This window comes from Cajanus cajan, chromosome 3, assembly GCF_000230855.2.
Source record: "Cajanus cajan strain Asha chromosome 3, NIPB_CcT2T_4, whole genome shotgun sequence".
Classification (NCBI taxonomy): Eukaryota; Viridiplantae; Streptophyta; class Magnoliopsida; order Fabales; family Fabaceae; genus Cajanus; species Cajanus cajan.
The window spans coordinates 72,265,048-72,279,879 of NC_138519.1; the positions used below are offsets into that span (position 1 = coordinate 72,265,048).

Below are 14,832 nucleotides of genomic sequence, written 5' to 3' on the forward strand. Positions count from 1 at the left end.
TCGTTAAAAAGAGAATAATATTATACATTTTACAGTATAAGTCATGAAATTTTTTAATTATAAAAGAATATATCGTTAAAATTATTATAACCTTAAGAGGGTATCATTTAGTGAGTCAAGTAAAACAACCAGTTTTATGAATCATTAATATGTAGCCTAAACTGTTTCTTTGACATAGCTGATTTTTTTTTTTTTTGAGAATCCGATTTATAATTTAAAAAAATCAATAATTAACTCAGAGATTTACTCGTAAAGAAAATACTAAATCCTTCAAATGGTTTTGGGCCATGTGTTCGTTAGAATTGTAAGAAGAAAACAAAAGATAACAGGGTGAAATTTCGTTGGGCCGGATAGAAATTTCGTAGGCCCAATTACATGAAATTTCTATAAACTCAAAGCCCAAATTATCCCTATAAGTCTGTGGCCACCGAAGCTGAAATTAGGGTTTTTGGTTCCAACCCTTTGAGATGTTGGTGTTGTGCTTTTTTGTATTCTCTCGCAACGTTTGTTCTGAATTTCAAATTATAGCAGGAAATCCATAGTATTTGTGTTTCCCTTTATGTCCTTACCGAAAACCCTTTTTCTCTGTTGTTTTGGGGGAACACTGGAGCTACTAAATCTCTTCTAAAAGATATAATTTTTATTTCTGGTTGTTGCTTTTTTTTTTTTTTTTTTTTTTTTTTTTTTTGCAGAATGATGAAATGGGTTTGCGCTATGTTGAACTTTGATGAGCCCTACAGACCTGTAATGATTTGCAGGAATGATTGCAACCTTTAATGAACATCTAAGGGACTGAGTTATGTTTGTATTGATTGAGTTTTTCAATTGTTGTAGCATTTCAACTGTGTATAAATTTTTGCCTTTTTTTATCTTCAGTTTGTGTGTTGTTGATGGAAGTTATAATGGTTTCGCATTTAGGCAATTGCTTGCTCAAATTGTGTTTCACTTTGTTTGATGATGCTTTGGAAAATTTAGGGTTGATGATTTGGGATCAATGTATTTTAATAATCTAGGTTGGTGTTTTGAATCACTTGGCATTGATTTGTCATTTTGCAGATTATTCATTTTTCTTTGTTGTTTGATGATGTCTTGAATTGGACCGCGGTTTTATGAAATGGGGGTATTGAAATTTTGCATAACGAGTTATAGCTTTGGTAGATAGTGATGAAGCAAAGATTATAATCCAACACTTGATCTGAGATAACAAAGTGATTGTAAACCTTCCTTTTTGCTTCTGAATCTACTTGGCGTATTATCTTTTTCACTTTTTCAAGAAATGCCAAGCTGTGTTTAGTGAATGGAAAGGTTTTCCGATTTAAGAGTTATCTTGTCTGTTTTTCACCCTAAATAGTAGTACAAAGTATTAGCGTGCATTTGGTATTTTGAGATGTGTTTTTAGATTATATTTTTTATTATGCTTTTTTGGCTTGCATAATTGCATCAGCATCTACTACCTATGTGAGTCTTTCTGATTGACTTGTCTATGCTTTGTAGTAGCTGGATTTATGTATGTGGACTTGCTTTCAAGATCCTTCCTTTTTCTTGCTTTTTCTATGATACTCATCAAATGAGAAAAATTACAGAACACCTTTCCACAAGGCAGATATCGATGAAGATTAGAACGAATTTTCCATGAGTTGGATTTGATAACTGGATATTCATTTCATACACTTACAATTTCCAAATTCCATTATCTTGAACTTTTATTATTGTCTGTATGAATTATGATCTGTTCTGTCTGATCTAACATTCTACATCTCATTCAATAGGAGGTTGATCTGAAAACTAAATTATTCTGCATTCCTTTGCCACCTGTAGCATCTTTCGACACGAATGTAGCATATTTCTCTATGTTACAGTATTAATTTATTAAAAAAATTATTTAACAATATCTCATGGTAATATTTATGTTTTCTTCCTTTTACTTTTCTAGTTTAGCAAACGTTCTTCTTCTTCAAGACAACTTGCTTATACATAAATTTCAGCTTCCATTGTAGATTCACATTTAACGTGCGAAATGTTAGCACAAACTACCCTTTTGAGACTTTCGTCAGGAGTTCTTTGATTCACATTTACGTTAGAACTGTCTACAATTAATTTTTCCTCCTAAATGTATAGTATTAGAGCTAATAATTTTACTATGCAAACAGATTTAAAAATAAATTTATTGAATACCAATTATTTTTTTATTATTTCAACATCACCTTATTAAGAAATAAGTATGTTCTGAATATTATTGTGTATTTTGATTATTTTACGGATTGCATGAACCATATGATTATCATTGTCTAAGATGAATATTGAACAAACGTTTTTTATTTAAAATTTGTCTAATTTGGTTATGTGAAAATGTCAAATTTTCATGTGGTTTATATATTATTACCGAGAATTCAAAAAGGCTATACCGGCAGATCTAGACTAAGATTTAAGAAGGTCCAAACACACATGAATTGGTACACCCACGCATAGTTGATGGCACTCAATTTCATTTCTACTACCAACCATGACCCGAAGTGGATTGAGGGGTTATTTCTTGTATAAAATTGTGTGTTGCCCCCATCAATAAGGATGATTGGATATGCGGCCCACCAATTGTAATGTCTCAGATGCCAATTGACTTGCTAACGCATGGAGACTAATTTGGGCTTGGGTGTGATTAATGGGGTCCAATTTCAGGTTAGAATTCGGGGACTAGAGACATCCTAAGAAGAAAAAGACGAGGAAAGAGATAATACTTTTTTGTTGTCTCTCCATGCATAATATTTTTCGTAAAGATAATAAAGATTACAAAGATGATCATAATGAGAATTGAATCTAGGTCCTCATGCTTCTACCTCAACTCCTCCCATCCAACCACTAGGCTAGGTCTCCTCATGCATAATGTTTACAACTGAATATATAGCATACCTAAATGAGAAAATAAAGTGACAGAATGTAAAATAACATATTCTTGGCATGTTCATATGGCCCGAGCTATAATGTGTGGACCATAGTCCTTATATCAGCCCACTTCCTATCACAAGCTTTGTCTTCTCATCCCACAGAATATTGACTGTAAACATTGTCTTCTCGATTGGAAAAAAAAAAACAAATTGTTATGCCATAATTTTAAGTTTTTGTATGGCTAATGTCATGCAAAAAATATTCTCGTGTTATCATAATGTATATCAGTTAGGATAAGAAACATCATGTTTACATTTATTTTTCATAAATAAAGATAAGAATTTTGGAGGATAATTATGGTCTGGTCTTTCAATAAGATGAAAAGTAAGAGATGAGAAGAATGCAATTACTTAAGTTACAAGATCAAGTCTAGATTAAAAAACAAAAGGTTTATTTAGATAAAAATAAATAAGTTTTTTTTTAATGAAAATTTTAAAAGATAATGGTCTCAATCAAAATAGAGACCATTGGTGGAAAATATATCACTTTTATTTATTATTATAGACAACAAAATTGTGTCTAATCCAAAATTTAATAAGAAAATATTAACCTAAATATATTTATACAAGAGTTTGCATCTTTATGACTTATTTATATTTAATGATAAATAAGTTTATTTGTATATGTACTAAAAAAAATTAAGTATGAAGCCCTATTAAATAATATGTCATAACCTAATATTGTTTCATTAAATGCTACTTTAAAATAATGAAAAAAGGATCATCCAATGGAATTTAATTTAGTGATAAAAACTAACCTTGGAACATCCTATTTTTCATAAAATATAATATAAATATTTATTAAGAATTTTGATATTTTTATTTTATTAATAGGAGTAATCAAATATTTATTTTAATTATGTAATATATTTTATAATATATTATATGATATTTTGTTAAAAAATAGTATAATATTTTATTAAAAGGGGAAAGGATCTTTGGATAACTTGTGCTAATATGTTTAACTAGAAGGTTAAAAGGGGGGAAGGGGGGTTAAGATTTTTAAAAGAGAAGTTTTCTGATCAAATATTTTTTACGCCTCTATTTTCATGTATGCGCTTCAGAGCTCGGAGGATAGAAATAGAAAGGAAGTCACTCTGATGTCGCATACCCATCAATCCATCATCTATAACTTATTTAATTAAGAAGGGAGTGAAAAAATCTCGCTCTGGGTGTAGATTTATATGTCGGGTAGTGAAATTGACCCCCAATCCTATGTATGTTGTGTGCTTATGTATGAGGAGTCTCCCCTAATGTTTCTGTTATGTTTCCTATTCTTCTCACTCATAATTAATTGCATTAATTACTTGAATGAATGATTAATTTCATGTTTTGGATGAAAAATTGTATGATTTAAGGTCTTTGTAAGTTTCCATGGAAAATCCTAAAGGAACTTGTTGTGATGATAGTGAAAGGATAGTTGTTGTGTATGTAAATTGTATATTTTAGAAGTGTAATGTAACCTATGTAGAGTTCTTACCGATTGGATTGAGAGAAAAGAATTTGGGTGAGAGTTGTGTCTTGTTATGAAAATTCTAATATGAATATACTTTGATATTTATGTGATTTCTCTGTGTGTGATTAATGAAATTGAGTTCCAATTGTTGGGTTAGAAATTACACATTTGGGGCTACATTTTAGACTTAAGAATCACATAAAAATATTAAGGAATGACCAAGTTATGTGAGTTAAAAGATAAATCTCATATTTTGTGTGCAAAATATAACGTGCATATATTATAAGCCTTTTGAGTATATTTAAATTACAAAATTAGGTTTTGTGATCTTCATAAAAGTTATAACATTAGATGTTAGCTTTCAAATGTCGTTAGAATCACATAAAAATGATGTCTAGAACTCAAGTTGTGATCAAATTTATGAGCAAAGGTTAGACTGCCAGATTTAAGCTGAAATGTTATGATTTTGTATTTATTTAAAATAGTAAATAACATATTTAGCTCTTGAGGTCAACATAGAAGTTGGAGATAATTGTCTTATCTTTCTAATAAAATTAAGATAAACTTAATAGCATATATGTAGCTCTAGCTAAGGTGTTTGAGCCACACAATATTGTACAATATTAAGTTATGAAAATATAGTATGTAAGTGTGGTATTCATATGATTATGAGCTATGTATGAGTTTTAGTGATGTGATCCCTTATGACACTTCTTGTTAATATTTAATTGATATAGTTGAATTGTTAATTTCTATATTAAGAATGGTTGATGATTTTATGATATGGGATTAGTTGACAATGAATTAGTGAGATCATGTGAAATGTTATACATAGAGTCTGTTTGACATGAATCATGTACATAAGTGTTTTTTTAAGGGTATGATATGAAACATGCCGCTAGGGAAGGTCTCTTGTGTAAAAGCTTGAGAGCTAACCTTGGGAATAACTCGATTTGGAAGTCTTAGTCCTGCCTCATGAAAATGCGCAGAAGGTGTGACTTGACATGTACTCCTAGACTACTCTAGTGTGTTGTTAGCGACAATGCACAAGTGTGATATGTGATATTTTTATTGACACAACATGCATGATAGCATGTAGTTCATGCCCATTGCATTTGCATTATAATCTTATATGTTATTGCTTACTATGCTATGAATGAGTTAGATATGATGATGTGTAACTATGTATGCTATATCATGTTATATGTGTTATTTGTGTTTGGCTAGCTAATTTATATTCTTGCATCGTGAGCCAGAGTGAAATATTTTTCAATCCCTTTTCTTTTATATTTTCTTCTTGTGTTTTTGCAGGTAATAATCAACATGGTATTGATGATGTAGGTAATGAGACTTAGTCCTCAATGTTGGGTTTTACTCTGATAGGACATGTGACAAATAACTAAAAAAGGGAAGATGAGAGGTAACAAAAAGAGAGAAACAAAAAAAGTGGGAAAAAAAGAGAAATAAACAAGAAAACAAAAGTCAAGCAAAATCTCAAAGATTTTTATGAGATTGTTGAATGAGTTAATTGTATGTAAATTTTACTAAAAAGTCTCACAAAATCCATCATTCAAAATAATCCATTGAAATCTTTATGTTTTTGAATATCAACAAAAAAAAATTAGTGAAAAAATCTTAATTAAATATAAAAAAAAATTTATGTACTCCTAAAAAGATATTAATTGTGTTAATTAAATACCATTATATTTTGATATAATCTTAAAAAAATCTTAATTATTTTAATTAAATACCACATGAATTTTTATATTAAAAAAAGTCTTAATTGAATATCACAAATTTTTCTTGTAATAAAAAATCTTTTAAAATTTTTTAAAATCTCAATCCAATATACTCTTTTAAAATTATGAGTTAATGGACACAATTTTTTTAGAAAATATAAAAATTAATAATAATTATCATCTTATATATATATAAAATAGTAAATCATAAATATTCCCGGAAAAATTATCAATGAGTTCATTATATAAATATAAGAATATAAAATACAAAATTTTAAACATATAATATTAATTTAATTAAAGTGAGATGATACATCTCTCTACTAATAAGAAAAACTATATCTCTTATTAGAAATTAAAAAAATGTAAAAGAAAACGGTAATATTTAGTTTTTGCGAAAAATCTGGTTTGAAGCATTAATACTTAATAACTATACCCAATAAAGAACGTAACACAAAGTCAAAAACCTTATTTATATCTCCTTATGAGTTGATTAAATACACCATTCTACATTAAAGTGAAGCAACAATATCTCATAAAAACTAGAGATGGCTTCTTCAGGTTTTTTATGCATATGCTTCATTTTTGCTTTTGCTTTTGCTTTTGCTTTTGCATGCTCTGCTCGTGAAATTCCCACAGGCATAGGTCTATTTCAGTCCTTTATTTTTCTTCTTTATATTTATTATTATATGATTAGATATTATTGCTTTTATATTTTAATTGTAAGAAATAATTGCTATTTCTTCTTACCAAAATTTCAGAGCAATATGAAGATGCACACATGAGCATTCACCATCATCAACCATTACTGCCAGAGTACCAATACAGAGTCACACACCCAATTCCAATACATTCAACTTTTATGGGTATTTTCAATTTTCATCTCAAAATATTTCTTACATTATTATTTATAGATAATTTATAAATTCAAATATATTATTTATATATAATAAGTATTTAACACGTGTAGTGTACAAGTTAAAATATCTGTATTTGTTAATTAATAATATACATAAATTCAAAACTCTAATAAATATTATTTGTTTTCTTTAACCCTTTTACAAATTGAAAAACTTGTTTCACCTTTTTTTTTTTTTATAAAAAATTTTAGAAGTGTTTCAAAGAAATTTATATTTACGATTCTTATGGAAACAATCATGATGATGAAGTCTTGCAATTGTTTAATTTGACTTATTTTGGGGCAATTGTTTTGACATAATTGTTTGGTTTTACAGAGAATATAGATTATGAAGGCGCACATACTCACCCTTGTCCGCCGGAACACTCATGCGCACCTCCACCTGTGTGACAAGTTACCACCAATAATTCTAAATTACTCATAATTAGCAATAATAGTTATATTTTATAATAAATATTGTGTATTCAATGATGTGTATTTGTGTTCTTTAATTAAATATTATAATTTATTTTTTATCTTAAATATAGAGTTGTGATTGAAGTTAACATTTTATCTTTATCTATACACTATAGAGGTTGACTTTATAAAAATGACTTATACATTCTTATGATTTTTCTTTTTTATATTAATCATATTTATTACAACACAAAAATAATAAGAGAGTAATAACCTACTTGACTTTTATGATATCTATCTTGATTCCAAACATAGTTCAGCCGATAAGGAATGTTTATTTAAATGTTATTATTATTTTAAAAGTATTTTATGCCTTTAATTAAAATTTTCAGAATAATCGAATGATGAAAATATAATAAATTAGGCTTTTGTTTTGTTTATATATTTTTAAGATTTAATTTGGTCTTATTATTTTTAAATCTTTTTATCTAAATTAATATTAATGACATTAATAAAATCGGATACTATTGAACATTATTTAAAATTAAAAGTCTAAATTAAATATTTCATAAATAAAGAAATTAATTTGAATAAAAATTTATCTAACATTTTTTTTCATATAAATTTAAATCTTATTTTACCTATTCAATAATCTATTTTTTTTATTTATAATTTCAAGTATTTAATATGTTATCATTTACGATCTTGTTAAGATTAATAAAAGAAAATTTGAATTCATCAACACAAAAAAAATAGATAAATTATTATTCAATTTGATCTTACTATTTTAAAATCTTCAATTTAGTTCTACTATTTTAAAAATATATTCAATTTAATTCTTTAATTTTTTTAAAAAATAAATTTTATTTTTTCATATAATTTCATTAACTATTAATGTTAATTTGAATGGAAAGGTAATATTAAATATTTTTTAAAAATTAAATAATTAAATTAAATATTTTAAAAATAGTAAAATTAAATTAAATTTTAAAAATGAATGGAGAGACTAAAAATATAATTTAAATTTTTTCATAATGATTTTTATGATTTTAAATAAACATAAATTAAAACTTACCTTTTTCCTATAAAAAAAATATCTAAAAAATAATCATTAAATTATTTTACGTCAAATTCACTTTATTTATAAAAAGAAAAAAAATAAAGATGTTAACAACGAACACCTACGTTAAAGCAGCGGATTTAACACAGACTAAAAGTTTTAGTATTTTAACTTGCACATGCAGAAATATATTTATTATATATAATATAATTAAAACTTTTAAATTTTTTTATATATAAATAAATTATGTTTATATATATACAATTAGTATACATAATTATTTTTAAACATATAAATTATATTTTAGATAAATAAATAATTTATATTATAAAAAATATTTTTAATAATTGATAATTTATTTTAATAATTAACATTTAATTGATAAATAATTATGATAAATAAAAATTGAATTAGATAAGAAGTTAAATTTTTTTTACAAACCCTTTCATTAAAGAAAAACTTCCTGAAAACACTTTTGTGCAAAATAGATATTTGTATTTAATATATATGGGATTAATGGTCAATGGAAGAAAGGGTTCAAGAACTAATAATTGTAATAACATGCTTGGTCACTACAATTTCTACAGTTCAATAACAACTAAGTGGAAGCACAAGCATCGAACATTTGCCTAGGATATTGTGTAACAAGCAGGTAAATTTCATGCAAGCAGTTAGTTATATATATAAGAAATAAAACAAAATGTTCCTGAACATATATACATTCTTCATACAAAAGAAATAACTACTGTTTACAAAATAAACCTAGTAGCTGGTCAAAAACATATATATAAGACCTAGCTACATTAGGGTAACAACCTACAAAAGAGAGCTACCTCCAGCGTGACTCACCACTGAACAACATCACTCAATCCGCTAAACCTATCCTGCTCTAATACCAAGTATGATTATAGCAATGTCAAACTACAAGAAAAAATACAGGATAAGCTTGTGAAACAAAAACAATGTCATATAACAACATGCAACATAAATAGCTCAAAATGAACATCATTCATTTCATCATGTCAGGTCTTGTCATACAACTTAAGGCACTCAAACAACGTGTGCGACTAGGTAACTTCATTATAGATACAATATAACACATAGTCATTAGACAACATCACACTCACAACTTTCATTAGATAACAACCTATACATCTGTACACCTTTAACTTAACCACTTTTAGCATGCATATATACATATTACCAAACAAGTACATTTATATCATCAATACATTACAAACAACATAAAACAACACAAACACTCATTCGACTATCATCCGCCTCAACACCTTCAATAGAATAACATAATCTACATATATATAAATACAACTGATGTGTCATTATACATATCAATTATGAGGATCTCCTACAACTGAGTTGAACAGTTTAAGTGACTTGACCCTATCAAATCTAAATGTTAGATCCATCTCAACCAGGTCAGGTATAATACAACGTTATGCCTCATAAGAGAACAAGGTATAAATAACTTAATTTGACTTCTTAAACTTTCTCACTTAAATAAGGAAGTATGGTACTATATATGTCAAGGTAGAATAGTATCAATATGGATTTACCACAACATTAGTCTGCAACACTAAGCCATTTATGAGATTAGTCCATTGATTACCCTCTAAATACCACATCTCTCTGGTACTATGTTAGAGACTAAGTATCCGATCTGGTACTTTTTTCGGTTGGTTGCTTTATACACGTATGCATCGACCTTGTCCATACATAAAATACAACATAAAACCTAGAAGAAACAAATAAAAACAACGTACTCATTCAAAAGTTAATTTACTGAAAGATTTAATACATAACGTATATCAATGAAATATATTAATTAGTTAAAATTTGTTGAAAACACATATTTAATACTTAATATTTGGTCAACTTTACGAAACACAAATTTAGTTAAATATATTAGAAAAGTATTTTTGACAACGTATTACTAATACTTTTTATATCTCTTTATCATAAAAAGAAAAACGGTAATATTTGGTTAACTTTACGAAACAGCCAGCGAGAAGCATTAATACGTAATAAATATAACCCAATCAAAAACGTAACGTAAAGTCAAAAACCTTATTTATATCTCCTAAAGAGTTAATTAAATACACCATTCTACATTAAAGTGAAGCAACAACATCTCATAAAAACTAGAGATGGCTTCTTCAGGTTTTTTATGCATATGCTTCATTTTTGCTTTTGCTTTTGCTTTTGCTTTTGCATGCTCTGCTCGTGAAATTCCCACAGGTATAGCTCTATTTCAGTCCTTTATTTTTCTTCTTTATATTTATTATTATACGATTAGATATTATTGCTTTTATAATTTAATTGTAAGAAATAATTGCTATTTCTCCTTACCAAAATCAGCAGAGCAATATGAAAAGGCACACATGAACATTGACATTGACCATCATCATCAATCACTGCCACAATTTGAATACGGAGTCACGCACCCAATTCCAACATATTCAACTTTTATGGGTATCTTCATCTCAAAATATTTGTTACATTAAAATAAGTCAAAGAAAGTGTTTTTTTTTTTTTTAAAACAAATATTTTTGTTCGTATTTTATTTAAAGTCACTCCTATATATTAAATATAATTAGTTATTTTACACAAAATATTTTTAGAGACCTTTAACAAAAATATTTTAAAGCATTTTTCTATAATAAGAAAGATTTTAGAGATTCTTATATTTCCCAATTTAATTTAATTTTTATTTATCATCTTTATTTGTAAATTAAATTATAACATTTTTCATAAAATATCAATAATTTTATGTCATAATACAAATTATTTATTATAACTATAAAATATAAATTATACATAATAAATATTTAACTTGTGTAATACACGAATTAAAATAGTTGTATTTGTTAATTTACAATATACATAAAGTCAAAACTGACAAAAGAAATATAATAGAAAGAGTAACAAGAAAATTCTTTATTTGTTTTGCAAATTGGAAAACTTATTTCACTTTTTTTTATATATATATTTTTAGAAGTGTTTCTAATAAATTTATATTTACGGTTCTTATGTAAACAATAATCATATTGAATTCTTCCATTTTTTTTTTTTTTTTTTGCAAGTTTTTCTTTTTGACAATTGTTTTGACATAATTGTTTGATTTTACAGAAAATTCAGACACAATGATAACAGATGTAAATATAGACTATACTGGGGTACGTACTCACCCATGCCCACCAGAACATGCATGTCCACCTGTGTAACAAATTACCACCAATACTTGTAAAATACTAATCATCAATGATAATAATAATAATAATATTTTATATAAAAAAATTATTAGTTCAAATAATCTAGTATTTATCTTTTTTTAATGAGAGATTGAAATTTAATTTTTGTCTTAAATATAAAATAGTAATTAAAAATATTACTTTATTTTTATAATAACTAATCCGATTAAAAGAAATTATACTTTCTTATCAAATAAAAATAATTATTATATTTTATATTATCATATTTATTATAACACGAGAATAATAAGATAGTAATAACTTCCTTGTGTTTATGATGTGTATCTCGATTGCAATCATATTTAAGACAATAAGAACTGCTTTTGAAAATATTATTTTAAAAGTTTTTATGCCTTTATGTCAATTTTTTAAAATACTCAAATGACAAAAAATATAAATCTAAATAAAATTAGAGGCTATTTTTTTAAATAGTTTTTCATGTTTTTATAATGATTTTTATGAGTTTAATTAAATGAACCTGAGTTAAAATTTACCTTTTTTCTATAAAAAATTCTAAAAATTAAATAATCATTAAATTATTTTACATCAAAATTATTTTATTTACAAAATGAAATTTTTTTTTACAACTATAGCAACCAAGGTTACTATGAGACGATGAAAATAGATTAAAAAAATAAGGAATAACCATCAATGCTTATTTTATAAAAAATAAAAAAAAATTTATAAAATAGAAAGTAGTCTATGAAAACAGATTTTATATTTGAAGTTAATTATATCATCTTACAATGTTTGTCGTACAAACAATTACTTTTAATTAATTTAACAAATTATTTATAATTTTTAAAATATTTATCTCATCCTAAATTAATCAAAATTAACTATAATAATCAAAGATATTTTATTTAACAAGTGTGCTTATTTTATTTTAATGAGAATTAAAATTATCATTATTATTGTTATAAAAAAGGGAGAGTTGATATTGTTAATTTTATTTTTTATTCAACAAGAATGATTTCCTTCTTGTACATATCTTCATGTATAATAGATCAACTAGAATTGCATAATTCTTTATATAGAAAATATTTGTATATTAGTATTTTTTTTAATTAAATTATGTTTCTATAAAATTTAGAATTCTTATGATTTTAAAGTATAAAATTAATATAAGTGTATATCAAAGTTGATTTCAAATTATAATTCAGTTATAAATAACAAGTTGTTATAACTTACATCTTTAAACTCTAGAATTAAGAGAATATCACATTTAAACAATCATTTGTCTATTAAATATTACTTGATTTTAACTAAATCACTTTCTTTATAATTAGAGCTTAAAATACTTTATTTTAAAAGAGTTTTGAAACTACCATGTTGTCTCAACGTCTTAAAACTTGTGAAGTTAAAAAAAAAGTCATATTAATATATATCTTTTTTATTAAAATAAATAATTAGCTTATAATAATAATAATAATTAAATACATTATTTTGAGATTTATATGCATCATTGAATTTTTTTTTTAATTTAAAATATGGAAGCAAAAAAGTTAAACTTGCATGCATAGATTCACTTTTCCACATATTCATTGCATGCATCAAAAGCTTGTCATGACACATAGCCTCGGTACTTAAAACTCACATGAACAACAAATACAAAAAAGAAAAAACAAAAGGTGGAGCACATAACACAACATCTACCCAATACTCACAATAATGAAACAAAATATAATATGAAGCTTAACTACACGCACTGAATCGTGACATAAACGGAACAAAGATAAATGCAAAACAAATGTGCACAATTTTGACGCAAAAAGGGTGAGAGAAAAAAGAACTTAGTTGAATATAAGAAAACTTTCATTGGTGTGATTAAGTGCTGGTTCCATGCATCCGTTGACGTGAAGTTCACCAAGATTCGTGTTTCCCAGTGGTGACTTCACATTGGTGATCACGGTGTGTGATTTGAGATGATGAGGGAAAATTAATTAATGCGAGGGTTCTTTTTTAGAGAAGGAGGATGAAAAAGAAAGGTAACCCAAGTGTTGTATGTTGAGAGGGTTTATTTATATGGGTTGAGTTGGTTGTGGAAGAGGTGATATGTGTAAAGCTAGCTAGAGGCTTATGTGAGATGGTTACGGAAGATTTGAGTGGTTTGAGAAGCTTCTCATGGGCAGAGGCTTGAGCTGGTTTTCAGGAGTCTCTCTTATGGGGATAGGGTGGTGGTGGTGGTGATAGTGGCTGAGGTTGATTTTTATGGGGTTCATAAGTTATGAATGACATGTTTTTCTTCTTGTGATGTTTCTTAATTATCCAAAAAGAAAGTGGTGAGTTAATTGCTTGGCAGTGATGAGCTAAGAGAATGACTACTTCGTGGTTACTCATACGCATATTGTTAACAATGAATAGTAAGTAAAGAACATAACTGAGCTTATAATATAATCTAAGATCTTAAATTATGTATTCATTAGATAAATGAATTTTTTTATTTATATATTATTTAACATGTTAACTTATTTCACACTTGAATTAAGAAACATGACTTTAGAGAGGTGAAAAGTTTGGCATATATATATGCATATGGTTTTGTGCCAAGAAAGTGTATAAGTTTGTCTTTCAAGTAAATAATAAATTACCCACTTAGCCATTCTGCCCCCACTCTGGCGAATGCTCCATCACCGCCCTCCCCCTCGCCGTCAGCCGCCACTCCTCCGGGTCACTCCCGGCAGCGGCAACTAAAAGGCTTTCTTGTTGAATGATATGATGAATGTCAAGTATTTAATGTTAATTTGTTTCCTCGAGTGTGTTTTTCTTTTTTTTAATTATTTGTTATATTGTATTGCCATATTAAATAATTTCGTCCAGTGTATCAATAATTAATACTTGACTGTATCTTTCTTATGTAACGTTAAATATATATAATTATTTTCTCTATAGAGAAGATAGAATATGATTGAGAATGGTTTATTATTTTTCAGTAAAGTACTAGTCTTCTTCATCCGTAAGTACAGATAATCAAATTCTTATTCACATAACATACTTAATAATATCAGCTACACCTTTCATACTAAAGTATATAAGTATTTGTGCGGTACA

At 26.5% G+C, this 14,832-nt stretch overlaps 2 long non-coding RNA genes and 2 other non-coding genes across 4 annotated transcripts; all 4 read left to right on the forward strand.

Annotated features, from left to right (window-relative positions):
• Positions 1 to 232: 232 nt before the first annotated feature.
• On the forward strand, positions 233 to 7,595 carry LOC145955875 (uncharacterized). Its single transcript, XR_014432619.1, has 3 exons — positions 233 to 6,782; positions 6,899 to 7,003; positions 7,373 to 7,595. It is a non-coding gene; the product is annotated as an uncharacterized LOC145955875 (long non-coding RNA).
• LOC114916933 (small nucleolar RNA SNORD25) lies at positions 718 to 802 on the forward strand. The gene has a single exon (XR_003805603.1). It is a non-coding gene; the product is annotated as a small nucleolar RNA SNORD25 (small nucleolar RNA).
• LOC114916934 (small nucleolar RNA snoR31) lies at positions 1,156 to 1,244 on the forward strand. Its single transcript, XR_003805604.1, has one exon. It is a non-coding gene; the product is annotated as a small nucleolar RNA snoR31 (small nucleolar RNA).
• A 2,848-nt stretch (positions 7,596 to 10,443) lies between the features above and the next one.
• LOC145956595 (uncharacterized) lies at positions 10,444 to 13,085 on the forward strand. Its single transcript, XR_014432836.1, has 3 exons — positions 10,444 to 10,768; positions 10,892 to 11,002; positions 11,660 to 13,085. It is a non-coding gene; the product is annotated as an uncharacterized LOC145956595 (long non-coding RNA).
• Positions 13,086 to 14,832: the final 1,747 nt, after the last annotated feature.